Here is a 15,678-nt window from a genome sequence, read left to right as displayed (position 1 = left end):
TTGATTATGTGTCTGCATTTTTTTAAGCAAAAAAGATGTTTTTCAGCATTCCTGTATATTCTGCGATAATGTATGAGAATGTTTGGATCCGATTCCCTCCCCTATAAAATATATAAAATTGGGGCCAAGGAGCCAAGAAATTATTTTCACACCTGACCCAGCTTCTGATAAAAGCGGCCCTGAATTTGGCTCTTCGGGGATGATGGTGAATGGATGATTACCCTCCTTTTGGACCCATGCCTAGCCCAGGGTTAGAGAGATCGATCTTCTTTATAAAATTTTCGTTCATTATAGATTTAGTTTTGATTAAATTCTATTCGATAAGTAGAAAGGATCTTTTCTCGTTCTTGGATGAGGATGGGGGGTCCTGGTTTTTATATTTATTTGATAGGTGGCAGCAAGGGTCCCAGCTCAACGCAGTTTCTCGCGTTGTTCTCTGAGGGGAACCGATATTGCTATAGAACATTGGTGCACAACCCTTTTCAGTGCACAGGCTAGATGTGTAGTATTTCTGCCGCTCGCGGGCCAGAAACTTGAATATATAGGATCGTATGACCCGTATTTCACGGGACATACCCGTGATTTTAGCCATCCCGACTTTTCTATACGGCGAATAATTGGTGATGGTCATAGGCGCCGGAACCTAAGGGCTGAGGCTATTTGAGCCCCTACAATAAATTTTGTAAAGGGGCTGAGCCCCCCCCCCTTCCCCAATAATGTCTGAAAAAAACAATGCAATGCATCTTCCCTCTCCTGCATACGCGCCTAAGTTCCGTACTTACGGAACAACAAGCAACTTTCATCCCCTCCAATGTTTTCTTCATGTTGACGCCTCTGGCGATAGTTCATATGGATCCCGATTTCTTGTATTTGTATGGAGGAAGTGTGCATGGCCCTCCACATCCTGGAGTAGGGCCAACTAGGCTGGGATCTTTGGTGGACCCCCCTAAGTCAGACTTTTCACGGGTCTTACAGTGAATTTATAGCATGAAAAATCAAAAATTGTAGTATTTATCCTGGGCCCTAGGGCTGGTGCCCTGTCACCCCCCCCCCCGGGGGGGGGGGCATGGAAATATGATCATCCATTTACTGCTGATAATTTTTTTTTTTACCCGAACACCTTTCGCGGCTGGGTGAAACCGCTTTGCTGGCAGCATATGACATGCATGCCGGTGGTTGTTTATATCCCTGGTATAGACGCATTTCTTTTTCAAGTCAGTTGAGTGAAGATTTCAAAATCATTGTCAGCGGCACCCACTTCAAATCATCCATTGTTGTTAAGAGAACCTTAAGAACCTTCGCAGTGTTTACTACGAAATTAATTGAAATTATCAAGTGAGAATACCATGAAGTGATTCATGCGAATACTACCTCACCTTCCGGTAAATCCACAATAAAAAAAATTATCGAAGAACATAAATTTTCAAAAGACCCTTCCAAATGGATGGCGAACACATACCATCAAGGACACACACACACACAGCCACGTCGCTCCTCCAGGATGGAAAAAAAAAACGGCGATGTTGAAGCTTCATACAGTATATGCAGCGGACTGAAATTGCTTAGATATGGAAACGAAAGATATCACAGGATATGGGCCCCACCCACGGGACATAAAGCTCATCATTGCACCAAGTATAGTATACTCTTAGTATTAGATGAAGGTGAAATAAATAAAAAAAAAAGACCGGCATGTGAGAGTTGCAATTATCTGTAGATTATGTTTTTTTAGGGGGGCGAACTGTGCAACACATACAAAATTATCTCCTCCTTGTTTATATTTTTTTGGTGGTAAAAAAAAATGGGATGGGCCCCAAACAATTGCTGGTTAATGACTAACTCCACTTTGAGAAACGTCTCTCTACTTGAAGGGGGGGGGGAATGATGATGTGCTGCACTAACCCCCCCCCCCCCCGTAAAAATGATAAAAACTATCTATGTATTCGGGGAATGAGATGTATTTTCCTCCTCTTTGGACAAACAAACAACAACATGATCATTTGATGGTATTGTAGATGCTTATATGTATTAAAAATAGTATAAATCGCATGATTGTTCCTTGTTCCTTGATGATGTTGAAATCGACACTCTTAAGTGTCGTGGGTAGGGTTATCAGACGTCCTCCTTTTTGATGTCTTTTCAAGCGTCCTCCTACGTTTCGGAAAACTCACTCCTCTTCTGTTCTCCTTTTCAGGTTTCCGGAATTCTTTTTCTTCGTTTTTTTCTTGGGAAAAAAGAAATTTCCACTTTGAAACATATCTCTTCATTGACATAAGTGTTTTTGTGGTTTTTTTTTTTTTCATTGACCAATAGCCGTCGAAATTCCAGAATTTTCTGCTTTTTCTTCTTTTTTTGTGGTTCTGATTTAGTTGGGGAAAAATTGGTGTTATGGCCGGTGTTATTGGTCAGAACAGTTGTAGAGAAATTGGAAAAATAACGTCACTAAGGATGCACGTGCAGGCGTCCTCCTTCCTTAGTTTTCGAATCTGGTAACCCTAGTCATGGGCACCCGGAAAAATTGGATTTTGGGGGCCATATCTGTCTGGAACTACCGGGGGGGGGGGGGAGGAAGAAGACAAGGAGAAGTAATGTTATGGGGGAGCCTACGTAGCTAAAGAAAGGTGCTTACCCACAAATTCACATACTTACTCTCAACAGTTTTAGTACCAAATCTAGCACTGAAAAATCTGACGCAACACTAGATATGCACTCAGACTGTTAGGTATACACACTTACGCTTCCGGCACAGCCCATTAGATCAGCGATTCTCAACCTTTTTTGACTCGCGGAGCCCTTTTTAGTAAAAAAAATTCTATGGCGGAGCCCCGTAGGCCCATTTCTTAATTATTCATTAAAGTTAATGATTTATTTTTTACTATTTAAAAATATTTCTAGCAATATTTATAAATTTTACTGGTTTTTTTAAATTTCCTCGAGCGGCCGCGGAATCCGTGGAGAGTGCACAAGGAGCCCCGTTTGAGAACCACTGCATTAGATAATAAATTGCTCATGGTGATATGCGCTCGGTTTGAAAGAGGGAAAGTACCAAATCTAATTAATGACCGGCTACGTCAATGCTTCAAGACGGCCCTGGTGTCACAGGTTACGTACAGGGTGCAGAGGAATAACTCGCGAACCGTTGATCCTAGAAGCATACTTCTAGTTCTGGGGAAAAAGAATCGTAAATAACGTGTGGACTTCAGATACGTCATTTCAAATTTAAAAAAAAACTAACATTTCATTTGGTCACCCAATTAGAAAGTTGTTTTCTAGTCTTTTCTGAGCCCAACAAAAAAAAATCATGCTTTCAAATTCAATATTCGCTGAGATATTTGAATTCAAAAAAATCACTGAAAATGAGGTAAAGAACAGCATATGAAGCGTAGAATAAGCTTGTTTTCGTTAGTTTCTGTGATATTCTTTCTTTTCAAAGCATTTGCAAGCTTTCTTGAAAAGCATTTTTTTTTCCTCAGGAGAGAAAGGACAACAACTTTCACTCTCTACGTGGGTTTTTTAGGACCAGGTGACAGAATTCCATTTTTTATAAGACTTCTAACAATATCAATGACGTATCTGAGGTCTACACGTTATTTGTATACTTTCCTTAATTGGAAGTAAGCGACTAGGATCAACAAGGATTGCAACAAATACGGAAAACTGACTCAATAAAGAGATATCGGTGTTATACAAGGGAAGGAAAATTCATCTGTGTGCAGGCCATCTAAATTCATTATTAACACTAACTAAATCCTAAAGGTATTTAGAGGATAATTTCAATTTTATTGTTGTAAGTATGCAACTTATAACTAAATATGTAGTATGAAGATTAACTTAAATGTGGATCGTAATTTGAAAATTCACAAACAATAATTCAGGTTGCAGGAAGTTACTGGACTTGAAGTTACTGGACTTGATCCACTTCAGCCCTGAACGCGCCTCGGTTGTCGAATCAAATAATTTCAGAATAAATGGCAATTGTCAATTGATCGCCGAATGTCCTCAATAATTAGATGTGGGGGCCTCATATAAGCCCACCCGTTAAGACACCACCGGTAATAACTCGGGTCATCTAGGATCACTAATGGTTTCAAGAGTAAATGGATCACACACACACGCAAGAACAATCGCATCGTGGGCGATAAAAAAAACAAAAAATCCACAGATCCCCCAAAGATGGCAGAGAGAGAGCAGGAAAATAGATAAATAATGACAAAGGCTATCAACAAGGGATGGCTATTATTTGAGACATTAAAAACACAATTTAATTGTTGTGTTTTCTGTGTATACGTCGTATTGCTGTTCTCTGGTAACTAAAAGCAAAAAAGTATGTCTTCATCAATGTGAGATTGAGAGCGACGATAAAGACCCAGAGAAAACGTCATGGCTGCGCGGTGATAAAAACCCCCTTATAAAGGATATACATCCGAATATTCCCCCGCCATTTTGGGTTTTATGCTTCCTTTCTATTATACACAGTATGGGTTTTTACTGGTACGAGTGACAACAGATAACGAAATGCATATAATGTTAATGCCCGGAATTTCTTTCTGCGAGGAATTTTTTTACGACAAAGAGAAAGAAAGATCCCATTTCTATTTTATTGCTTTTACGTGGAGGATTTTTTTTTTTTGTGGTGGTGGTGGGTCTTGTTTCTTGTTACGGATGCCATTCAATGACCTTATGAGCTCTTGTACTAGAAAGATTTGATCCATTTCTCTAAGGGACAGGGGGTTCTTGAACTATGGGTCGCCTGGGCTTCCAGGATGGGTCGTTCGAATCCACTGACAGCCAGTGTTTCTTGAGCTATGAGCCGCGATCCAAACTTGATTCACGCGGGGTGAATCCGAATGGGTCACACACAAATCCACTTACAGCCAGGGCTTCTTGGGATATGGGCCACGAAATAAAGCTATTTTGCAGTGGCGTCCGAGATGGATCGTTCAAAAATACTAACCGTCAGGGGCTTTTATCTTGAGCTATGGGTCATGACTCAAACTTGGGTCTCCTGGGCAGTGCCGTCTTAACGCATGGGCCAACCCGGGCACGGCCCGGGGGCCTCAGAAAAATGAGAAGCAGTTGAATTTTTCGAGAATTTGTCAGATAGGGCCTCACTGAAATCACTTGGCCCGGGGGCCCATAATGCACTAGCAGCTATAGTTTCTTGAGCTATAGGCCACGAAATGAATCTATTTGGCATCCAAGATGGGTCATTCAAATCCACTTACAATCAGGGATTCTTGAGCTAAGGGCTACGATCCAAACTTGATTCGCAGGGGCTTCCGAGATGGGTCACTTAATACATGCCACGGCATAGTACCATATAATACAAGGTGTTTCAAAAGAATCATCCGATTTGAAATGCGTATATTGGGAAAAATAATGAACATAGACACTTAAGGTTCATTTTATATTGCATGGGCTAATCATAAAGTTTTTTACAAACCAAATTAAAGGTGCTCAATATCGATTATTATACCTATATGGCTTATACCTTGGGATGCACGGCACATGTCTATACGGTAGTTAAATTCGTCCCAAACCTTTTCGAGCATGTTTGCATCCAGTGCGAGTGGATTTCTGTGGAGTTACACGTGCGAAACTCTGTCGGATGCGCTCCACATTTTCGTCTGATATGCGGGCACGGCCAGGGTATTTCCCTTTACACAGACAACCCGTGTCTCGGAATTGTTTATACCATCGCCTAGTGTTCTGAGCGGTAGAAAGTTCAACACCAGGGTATTGTCGACGAAAAGCGCGATGAACAGTTGTTACGGACTCACTCTTCGTGAAGCTTAGAACACAAAAAGATTTCTATTGTGCAGTCGTCATCTTGACAAACACTGAAGTGGCGGCCGAAAGAAGAGCGTTAGCGCTACCTGTCGGCAACTGCGTGAAACTCGATATTTCCCTCTTTCTATATATTTTCTATATATCTTTCATTATTCGTTCAAAACGGATTAAAAGCTGAATAGTTATGGTTTTTTTTTAAATCGGGTGATTGTTGTTGAAACACCCTGTATAGTATTCAACAACAAGATGTTATTTCAAGGGTTCCATAAGGGTTGGCATCTTTAATGCAATCAGGCATAGCCAACCTGTAGAAACGCCTACGCGTGGGGTTCTCCCTGATGCATAGGTTCGATTTCACTCTCATAAAACTACATCTTGTATTCATTTTTTTTTTCAAAAATAATATAATTTAATTATATTATATATGTATATATTTTATCCCGCAGTGTCTGTAAGGTTGAAGACCTCTGCTCTAGGGTGACCACACGACCCGCATTTTCCGAGACATTCCCGTTTTATCCGTAAATTTGCATTTTAATTCAATGCACGAAAATTACATTTTAATTCAATGCACGAAAATTACATTTTAATTCAATTCAGGAAATGAAGCGTAACTTCAGTAACGCTTCATTTCCTGCCATTTTTCAGCGATTTCAATCATAATTAGCAGTTTTGGTTACTTTTGTAGTCATTTTTGGCAACGATTGGCAATTTCCCATACACATACTGTACTAGAGATTCCAATTTCCCTTAGTTTTCTAGGGGTTCAGCCTACTTATGCGAAAACGATTTGATTTCTCTTAGCCTAATGTAAAAAATGTGAGTCTGGTACTATAATTCTCTAAAGTAAATGAGAAAAATTGTTAGGCATGTACTTCCGGCCAGGGGCAGAGGGTCGTAGAACTTCAGTTTGATACTGTTAAGACGGCCGGCGATAAAGGATGCCACTGTGGCCCAATGCATAACCTCTATTCAGTATTTTAAGATTGAAAAACGACGAGTGTAAAAATTCAAAAGACGAAACAGGCATTTCAAGTAAACTAGGCTCTCTCGGACCGTTTTATTCTCGTTAGCTTCATATCTAGGCAGATCTGACTTCTGTACACGTGAAAGGCTTCCCTTCCTTCTCGAGTTCGGTGGAAATCTGATACATAATTTCTTCCGCTTTTGTTTATCTCCGCTCAACTTTTTGCCTTATACCATCCCTCAGGAGGCTCGAAGAATCCTTGCTCGAACATATACAAGAACCTCGTCGCCTCGGTGTTGGCGTGAGGCGCGATATGGTGGCCCATGATATTGTCCACGGCTTTCTTCATGTGCACGGGCAGGATCATGGCCTTTTCCCCGGCTATTCCCTTCGCCTGCTGGATCAACTTCAAGGCGATGTTTCTGATGGTGTGCGACACGACCTTCAGCACGGACACCTCGACCTCTTCCCCGGGGCAGACCGTGTTGTAGACTTCCTGGACGGACGGCAGGAACTCCAACAACTCCGTCTTTGCCAGCTTCTCTTGCCTCTTCCTGAGGTTCTCGCTGGCCTTCTTCGCCAGGACCTCGGCTCCCACCGGCTTGTACACCAAGATGCCCATCTTGTGGAGCGTCAGGGCCCTCTGGGCCTCCGTGACGGCCAACAGTAATATCGCTTCGTCCAGGCAAGTCTCTGCTGCGACTAGCCCTGCGATGGAGAGGTTGCCGTTGTTCCATTTCCCGGCCTTGATGGCCTTTACCGTGTAGTATACCAACTTGCCGTTGAAGTGCGCGATCATCGCGGCGAGTATTTTCATCGCTTGCGCGTTGAGGCGCAACTGGCCGCCGTGGACATTCTTCAGGATCTTGGACAAGCACGCGTTGTACCTGATAATTTCTGCCATTTCACTCACTACTGACGGCTACAATAACTATGATTCACTCAAACTAGACGAGGAAAACGAAAATATTACCCTATACCTGCAAAAAAATCTAACCCTAAAATGTTCTAAAACTTAAAGTTTCAACTAAAATGGATAACTCTGTACAGAAACCTCAACAATGTCTAGTCCACCTGACTTTCAACAACAATACCCATGATGATCATCATGATGCATCATCTGGAAGACTGACTACAGGACAGACTGAGAGAGACACAAATCAATCTTCACAAGTGGTCTATTTCTCTATTACGTTAAAACAGGGGTTCTTTAACTAATGGGTCGTGACCATACTTGGATCACGGGGGCTTCTGAGCAAAAGCAGATACAGGCTTCTCGAACGGGGGGAAGAGGATCATTTAGGGCGGGGGTTCTCGAACTGTTCGCCACCAACTTTTGTCAGGGGCACCAAGCCCGACAAAGGCTTTTCAAAGAGATTCTTTGTTAAATTGCTCTAAGGAGCCGCAAATAAGCGTCGATTATGGTAAAGGGTGTAGTGGGCAGAAAATGTTTGAGAATCCCTGATCTAGAGTATGTATAGCAAATACGGGGGGGGGGGGGTGAGATGTTCACCTCCGTCCTTCCAACGATGCCAAGGGTGCTCATTTTCAAGTGTGCGGGGCGCCTTCATTGGTTTGAAAACGTGTCACGGGCCACCTAATTGATCTATAAATGCCGCGGGCTGCCTAAGTGATCTAGAAATGAGCCGCGTGCTAATAGAGTTATCCGGAAAAGTGTCGCGGGTCATTTAAGTGATTAAGTCTGTAAATGCTTAGGTAATCTGGAACATCGACCCTGGTCATTTAAATGAACTTTTAATGAACTAGTCAATTACGAACAGGGCAGCAACTAGATATTTTGTCACCCGGGGCAAACTGTCATTTTGGCGTCCCCTTGCCATGTAGAAGATGCAGTTAAAGGGTGAATTCGGCACCCCTTCTGGTCCTCTCCCCCCCCCCCCATAGTTGCGGCCCTGATTACGAAAACACTATAAAAATTAGAGTTTACAATAGAGGACGCGGTATAGAACAGTTAATTCATAATGTGAGAGAGCAGTAGCCAAGATCAGTAGCTAAAAGCTAGTAAAATGACATCTCTGAGAACTTGTGATACACATAAATCTTCTTATTTCTTTTGACCTGAAAGAAAGAAAAAAAGAACGAAGTATATTATCGGCCCAATAGGTGTAAATATATTTATTAATTAAATTGAAAAGTGAATTCTTTATGGCAACCAAAAGCTGATACGAGAGAATTTCATGCTACGATTTTTCTCCCACTTTAATTCAATGACAAATTTGTAATAATATAGAAGGGACAGAAAAAGCTAGACAAAAAAATGAATAGATTCTATCATTTTTGAAAAATAGAATCTATCTTCAATAACCAAATCGAGTTATTGTTTCCATTTAAATTTACCAGTCGAATTACTTAATATTTGATATATAGTATATAGAAAATATAATATATAGAAAATTTGTGACGGAAAAATATAGTGACGGACTCGCAATGCGAGGATCCGGGTTCGAACCCCACAGTGGTGGTCGGCTGAAGTTGGTTTTCTGTGGTTCCCAACTTCAAGTCGCAAATGCGAGCCGATCTCCCCGTTAAAAAGTCTCGCCGCAGAGAGCAACAGTCCTACAACGATAAATCATTCAATCACAACACTTCACTCATAGTTTGAAAAACTAGTGGCAGATGGCAGCACTACACATAACAAGCATTACAGAGAAGCAACAAAACTTCACGTCAGGTTTCACTACACGTACACGCACATTCCCGCATGTACCGATTCGTTGGGGGGTTCCGGGGGGGGGTGTGGTGTAGTAGTAGTAGTAGGTAGGGCCTCCAAACCAAAAAATGGCTCGGGGATCCATGATGTTCTTAAGTCAGCCACCTCGTTGGGCAATTTGCCTGTTGTGGCGTTGTATTTGTATTTGATATCAGGTTAAATTAATTTTTCATTTCGTAATATTTGTTTAAATTTCAGTTATTGTCTTCCCGTTCATTAATTTGTTAATGTGACATTTCTATTGCAGTACTTTACTAAACCTACCACAGTTAATGAAACAGAGGGTAAGTTATCACTAAACATTCACGCGAGAATGCACTCAGACTGTTAGGTACCGGCATTACACATACTGCCGGCGTAACTCATTCAGCGGTAAATTTACCCCATGGCCTCGACTGACCAGGGTTGCGCTCGGTTTGAAAGGAAAAAAAAGAAAAGAAAGCCTGGGCATATTTTGATCTTTCTCGAGCCATGATTTTACACACATTCTTTGGGGATGGGGGGGAAGTAGTCATTTAAAAAGGGATAACATTGTTACACAATGCACAAGAATGAATTAATGAATAATTAATGAATAATTAATGAATAATTAATGAATAATTAATGAATAATTAATGAATAATTAATGAATAATTAATGAATAATTAATGAATAATTAATGAATAATTAATGAATAATTAATGAATTGAATGACTGAAAAATAATCCATACAAAAGTATAAAAACTCTAAAAAAATTAATGAAGATTAATTTAATTTCAAAGCTGAGCATTGCTCCAGTCTATCGCCATAGGCAATTTACTTCCGAATGAGTTATGCCGGACATGTGCTAGTGTACTTAACAGTCTGAGTGCGTATCTAGTGTTTTGCGTGGGTTTTTTCAGCGCTACTACTATTCTAGCTGCTAAACCACACACGCACACCGTCCACATTCCTCCGGGGAATTTCTAACGAAATTGGCACATGCTGGAATGCTCGTGTACGTGTTGTGAACCTAACGTGAAGTTTGTTACTGCCTGATGCTTGTTGTGTGTGGTGCGGCCATCTGCCATCAATTTTTCTAACTAGCAGTGTAGTGCAATGATTAAATAATTGTACCGTTGTATACCTGTTGCTCTGTGTGGCGAGACTTTTTTTAAAGGGGGAACTGGGCTAGCATTCACGCCTCGAAGTTGAGAAGAACAGAAAGCCAACTTCAGTCGACCAGTGCCGCCGGTAGGGTTCTAACACGGAGTCTCGAGTCGGTCACTATAACTACACAGAGCGCACAGCGACTAATGAAGACTCAAAATTGATGAAAATTCGGAAACTAATGAAAGAAATACACAATTTCAGGAGCAATTAGCAAAGTTTCCAGAATTAACGAAAATAATATCAAAATTGATGAAAAAAAAATTGGAAATTGATCGGGAGAGGAATGATTCAATAATTTGTAAATTTATGAAAAAGTAATAATTTCGGAATTAACGCAAGCCTCCAATAGTTTGGGGCTTCTGTTTGATTTGGAACCGTGGCCCAGAGCCCGCTGGCCTACCCCCATTAGACAGGGGCTTCCAACGTACACTTTCCCGCAGAAGACCTGGGCCTATATTGGAAGCTGTACGTGTATGTGTTTTTAACCTAACGTGAATTTTTGGGGTTATTTCTAGTGGTCTAACGTGAAGTGGGGTCAGTTCGAGAATAAAAGAGTGGCCTAGACAGGGACCAGGTCAGTGAGTGATCGAAAAAGTGTTCCAGCATGTGAGTGACCAAAAGAGTGACTTGGAGACAGAAACTTATTTACAGGGGCCGGGGTTTAGCCAGCTTTGCCAAGTGCAGCAAATTTGACGAATGTGTGAGTGGTACTACTTATAATATTTGGTACTACGAAATTCCATCCGAATCAACTCGAAAACCTGCTGATATAATGCCGCCAATGTAACCCAATACAGTATTAAATTAAATTCGTGCGAATTCTCAAATGCATCAACCATTTCAATGGTTTCGATATTTCATCGGACACATTCACAGAGTTTAAGTGCAATCTCAGGTTAAAGCATCAGAGATCGACGCGGATTGGGTAAAATCCCGAATCAAACCAATCTGTTTCGATCTCTGATCTTTTATCCTGCGATTGCAGTTAAACTCAGTCGGTGTGAATACGGTCCTTTAAAGTAAGCCTCAATCACCAAATCCCTCGGAGGGAGGGGGGGGGGGAGCGCAGATGTCACTTGTATATGCATGAAGTGTGCCCCGGGCCGTAATTCTTCGAGGATTAACGTCAAAAACATGTCGTTCTTCGGCTCTAAAAATCCAGTTCCTGATATTGCGGAGGCTTTTCTCTTCCCCCCTTCTCTCTCTCCCCTCGAGTACTTGTCTGATAGACACTCTCAGACTGATAAATTATATCACCACATGTATTCTTTTCCCAAAACATCTTATACATTTTTCCACACGCGTCTTATACGGTATAATTTACATAGGTGGAAAAGTGTTCGTCTATGACTCCCTCTCTCTCTCTCTCTACCTCATTAGGAGATGTCACATGCGACTATGTGTGTGTGTGTGACAAGATGCGACAAGTAAGTGCCGACATCAACGGTGTATAAGAAACAGGGAGGGGAGATAATTAACATACATGGGCGTAACTCGATAATTGTGTTATCACATGGGTAAGCACCCAAGAGACGTCGCCAAACCGACAGGCCGGCTGGCTCTCTTGCTATCTCCTCTCCTCCCATGGTTTCAGAATGTCACGCCATGGAGGAATAGTTCTAGAACTGGCTCTAGGCTCCTGAATCTATCCAAAACGTTCATGAAGTTACACACACACACTCGGTTGTGTGCGTCGAGTTCTCGAATCGCGGTCACTGACCACAATGGAATCCAAATCGTGCAATCAAATGGTTCAAGGTCGGAACCAAAAACGGGATTTGATAGCCCTCCTAATCTTTGGGTGGATCAGTTGTATTCGGAGATTCGCGCCTGTGCCAACAAATTTCAGCCATTCACACAGCAGAAAATATGTTCTGGACATCTCGAGCATGGCCGGAGATACGGCGGGGAAGGGGGGGGGGCATTGCCCCCAGCGTCAAAGGTGGAGTCGACTGATCTAATGTATATAAGTATGTATATATGAATTGGCATCATCATCATCATCATCGTCCCTCCCCCCCAAACTTCCAAGTCTATCTCCTCCGCCTATGATCTTGAGTAATTAATTTATCTTTATTAATAATGTTAATTATAACATGTTATATGCCTGAAATCTGCGTGTTGTTGGGCTTCTTGCTCTATATTTTAAAAATGAAAGCGGATTCCATTTTCTCTCTCTCAAACCTCGAAGATGGGAAACCAACCAGAGCGAAAAATTCTTGGGATGACTATACCACATTATTTTGGTTCCATGGGCCTGACCAGTGTCATCTTCAAGCAGGGGCCCACTAGCACGGCCAGGGCTCCCATGATTATAAGATTTGTAGCTATGATTTTCTATTGAAAACACGCAAACTGATAAGCTGGTAATTTCAGCCAAATGGGAGATAGGGGGGGGGGGGGTTCTCTGGTCATAACTTGCTCGGGGGGGGGCGTGATTATCTATCCAATCACAGCTTTGTCCGATAAACCGAAACCGGTATCAACTTTCGTTGCCAACAGAAGATTGCTATAAAGACTTACGCCATCTATCGTCTATAGTTCGTAACAATATGCTTCGTTATTTCGGCCATCCCCACTTTCTTCCCAAGAAAATGTCCCTTATTTTCATCGAAGTCTACTTGAGTTTTTTAATTTTTTTTATTATTTACTGAAACCCCCAGAATGAAAATCATTTTCACTTGCCCTTTACCCCTCAAAAACGTTCTTATTTGTAGAATTCATTTCAATCCACTGCAATGCCAAGTAATACTTCATTTCGCCGCTGTGGTGGTCAAGTGGTCAAGGTGAAGGACTCGTCCTGACTTCGAACCCCACCGTTGCCACAGTGATGGTCAGCTGAAGCTGGTTTTCGGTGGTTCCCAACTTCGGGGCGTGAATGCGAGCCGATCTCCCCGTTACAAGGTCTCGCCACAAAGAGCAACAGGACTACAAACTATACAAATATTCAATCATTACACTTCACTCACTTCACTGCTGAAATATAGATGGCAACACTGAAAAATCAAACTCAACACTAGATACACACTCAGATTGTTAGGTACACACACTTACACTTCCGGCACAACTCATTAGGTTGTAAATTGCCCATGAATGGTGATAGACCTGAGTTGTGCTCGGTTTGAAAGAAAAGAAATACAGTACTCTTCATCCCTGAAGGTTTTTCGAAACTTCCAGCAACAATTGGCAACTTTGCTTACTTTTAGCATTAATTTTGGCGATAATTGGCGATTTTCCATACATTTGGTATCCCGATTTCCCATATACTTCCTCGTGGCGATATGGTATAGACCTAGACTATATATATATAGGCCTAGATGAGCCATTTTTATTCGTTGAGCCGGGGAAAATTGTTGTATCGGGATCGAGACTTATGAAAGTACGTACACGCACAGTAACTTCTAAAAAAATATGTTAAATCGAGCTGTGTGTGTGTGTTTTTATCGGGGTCCCACAAAGGTGGTGTAGGGGCCGGAATGAATCTCATTATTTACTTCTTTTTACACTGTGAATTCATTATAGCGAGGTCTGTCAAAGATTTCAGACTTGGAGGACCGGATCCAAGATGTGGGACAATGGCGGAGACGCATTCACGGGAGTCTTTGCGGGCTATATACAGGATGGCAAATTTGAGAAATGAATAGTCAAGAAAATTAGAATGAGAGAAGGGTGTCAAAAATTTTCTTGCCCGCTGGTAGTAAAACCATAAATCTGCTTTCGTCTAGAGAACGGGGCTTGATCAGTGAGTGACCAGGCGGTTGACCTACAGAGCTTTCAAACACGAGAATGACCGACCAAACCGTGCAAACATACGAATGACCTAAAGAGAGACCTCGCTTTCTATGCTAGACGGGACGCTCTCTAGACAGAGGTGAATCTCTAGGCTAGAGAGTGAAGGGAACTTGTCAGTGGGTGACCAAAAGAGTGGCAAAAGAGTCTGCAAACGTGTGAGTGTGTCCTAGAGAGTTTGCGAGCATGTGTGTGACCAAGAAAGTGTGCAAGCACGTGACTGACCAAGAAAGTATGGCCTATAGAGCGAGGGACCATGTTATCGAGTGGCCTAAAGAACGAAGGACTATGTCAGTGAGTGAGTGACCTATTGAGTGAAGGACACTGTCAGTGAGTGACCTATTGAGTAAAGGATACTGTCAGGGAGTGACCGAAAGAATGTCCCAGCGAGTTTGGCATGTGAATGGCCCAGAAAGTTTGAAAGCATGTGAGTGGCCCCAGTGCCGTTAAGGCATGGGTCCACCCGGGCACGGCCCGGGGGCCTCAAGCGAAGAGGGGCCTCACAAAAATGAGATCTGGTTGAAATTTTCGAGAATTTGTTTGGTACGGTCCCCGAAAAATCAATTGGCCCGGGGGCCCATGATACTATTAAGACGGCCCTGAGTGGCCCAGAAAGTTTGAAAGCATTTACAGTAAGTGAACAAGAGAACCTAGACAGCAAGAGACCCCGGTCCGTGAGTGACCAAGAAATTGTGCAAGCATGTAATGACCAATAGAGTGACTCAGAGACATAGGCGAATTTGCAGGGGTGGTAGCAAAGTCGGCTTTGCGAGAACTTAAACCAGGGTTTCTCAAGCGGTGCCCTGATGCGCCACCAAACTTCGTCATGGGTGACGCGGAGCGAGGTCCCTGACAAAGGTTCTTTCGAAGAGACAGTTAAATTGCTCTGGGGAGCCACGGATAAGCGTTGACTATGGAGAGGGGTGCCGTGGGTGGAAAAAAAATCTGAGAAACCCCCTCCCCCCCACGGCTTAACCCATTTTTGGGGCTAAAATACTTTCTTTTTTTTTCAAAAATGGGCGCTTTACATGAAGCGCCAAATTTGAAGAATGTGTTCCAGAAAACTAGACTAGAATGACAGAAGGGCGACAAGACATTAATTCGCCTGTGGCCATGGGCATGGGCTCAACTGTATCAACTTTGGCATCATTTGATATATCTTTTATGTTAATTCTCAATTTTCTGTATTTGCTTCGAAGAAATACGATCAAGCAGTGTTGTTGTTGTTTCTAGACGGACGGTCCTCGCATACGAAAGCTACCAAAAAAG

The sequence above is a fragment of the Pholcus phalangioides genome, unplaced genomic scaffold (assembly GCF_987345545.1).
Source record: "Pholcus phalangioides strain wild (caught in Gottingen) unplaced genomic scaffold, Ppha-v1.0 ptg000022l_1, whole genome shotgun sequence".
Taxonomy (NCBI): Eukaryota; Metazoa; Arthropoda; class Arachnida; order Araneae; family Pholcidae; genus Pholcus; species Pholcus phalangioides.
The sequence above is the reverse complement of the archived record's forward strand: the minus strand, read 5'-3'. Positions refer to the sequence as shown.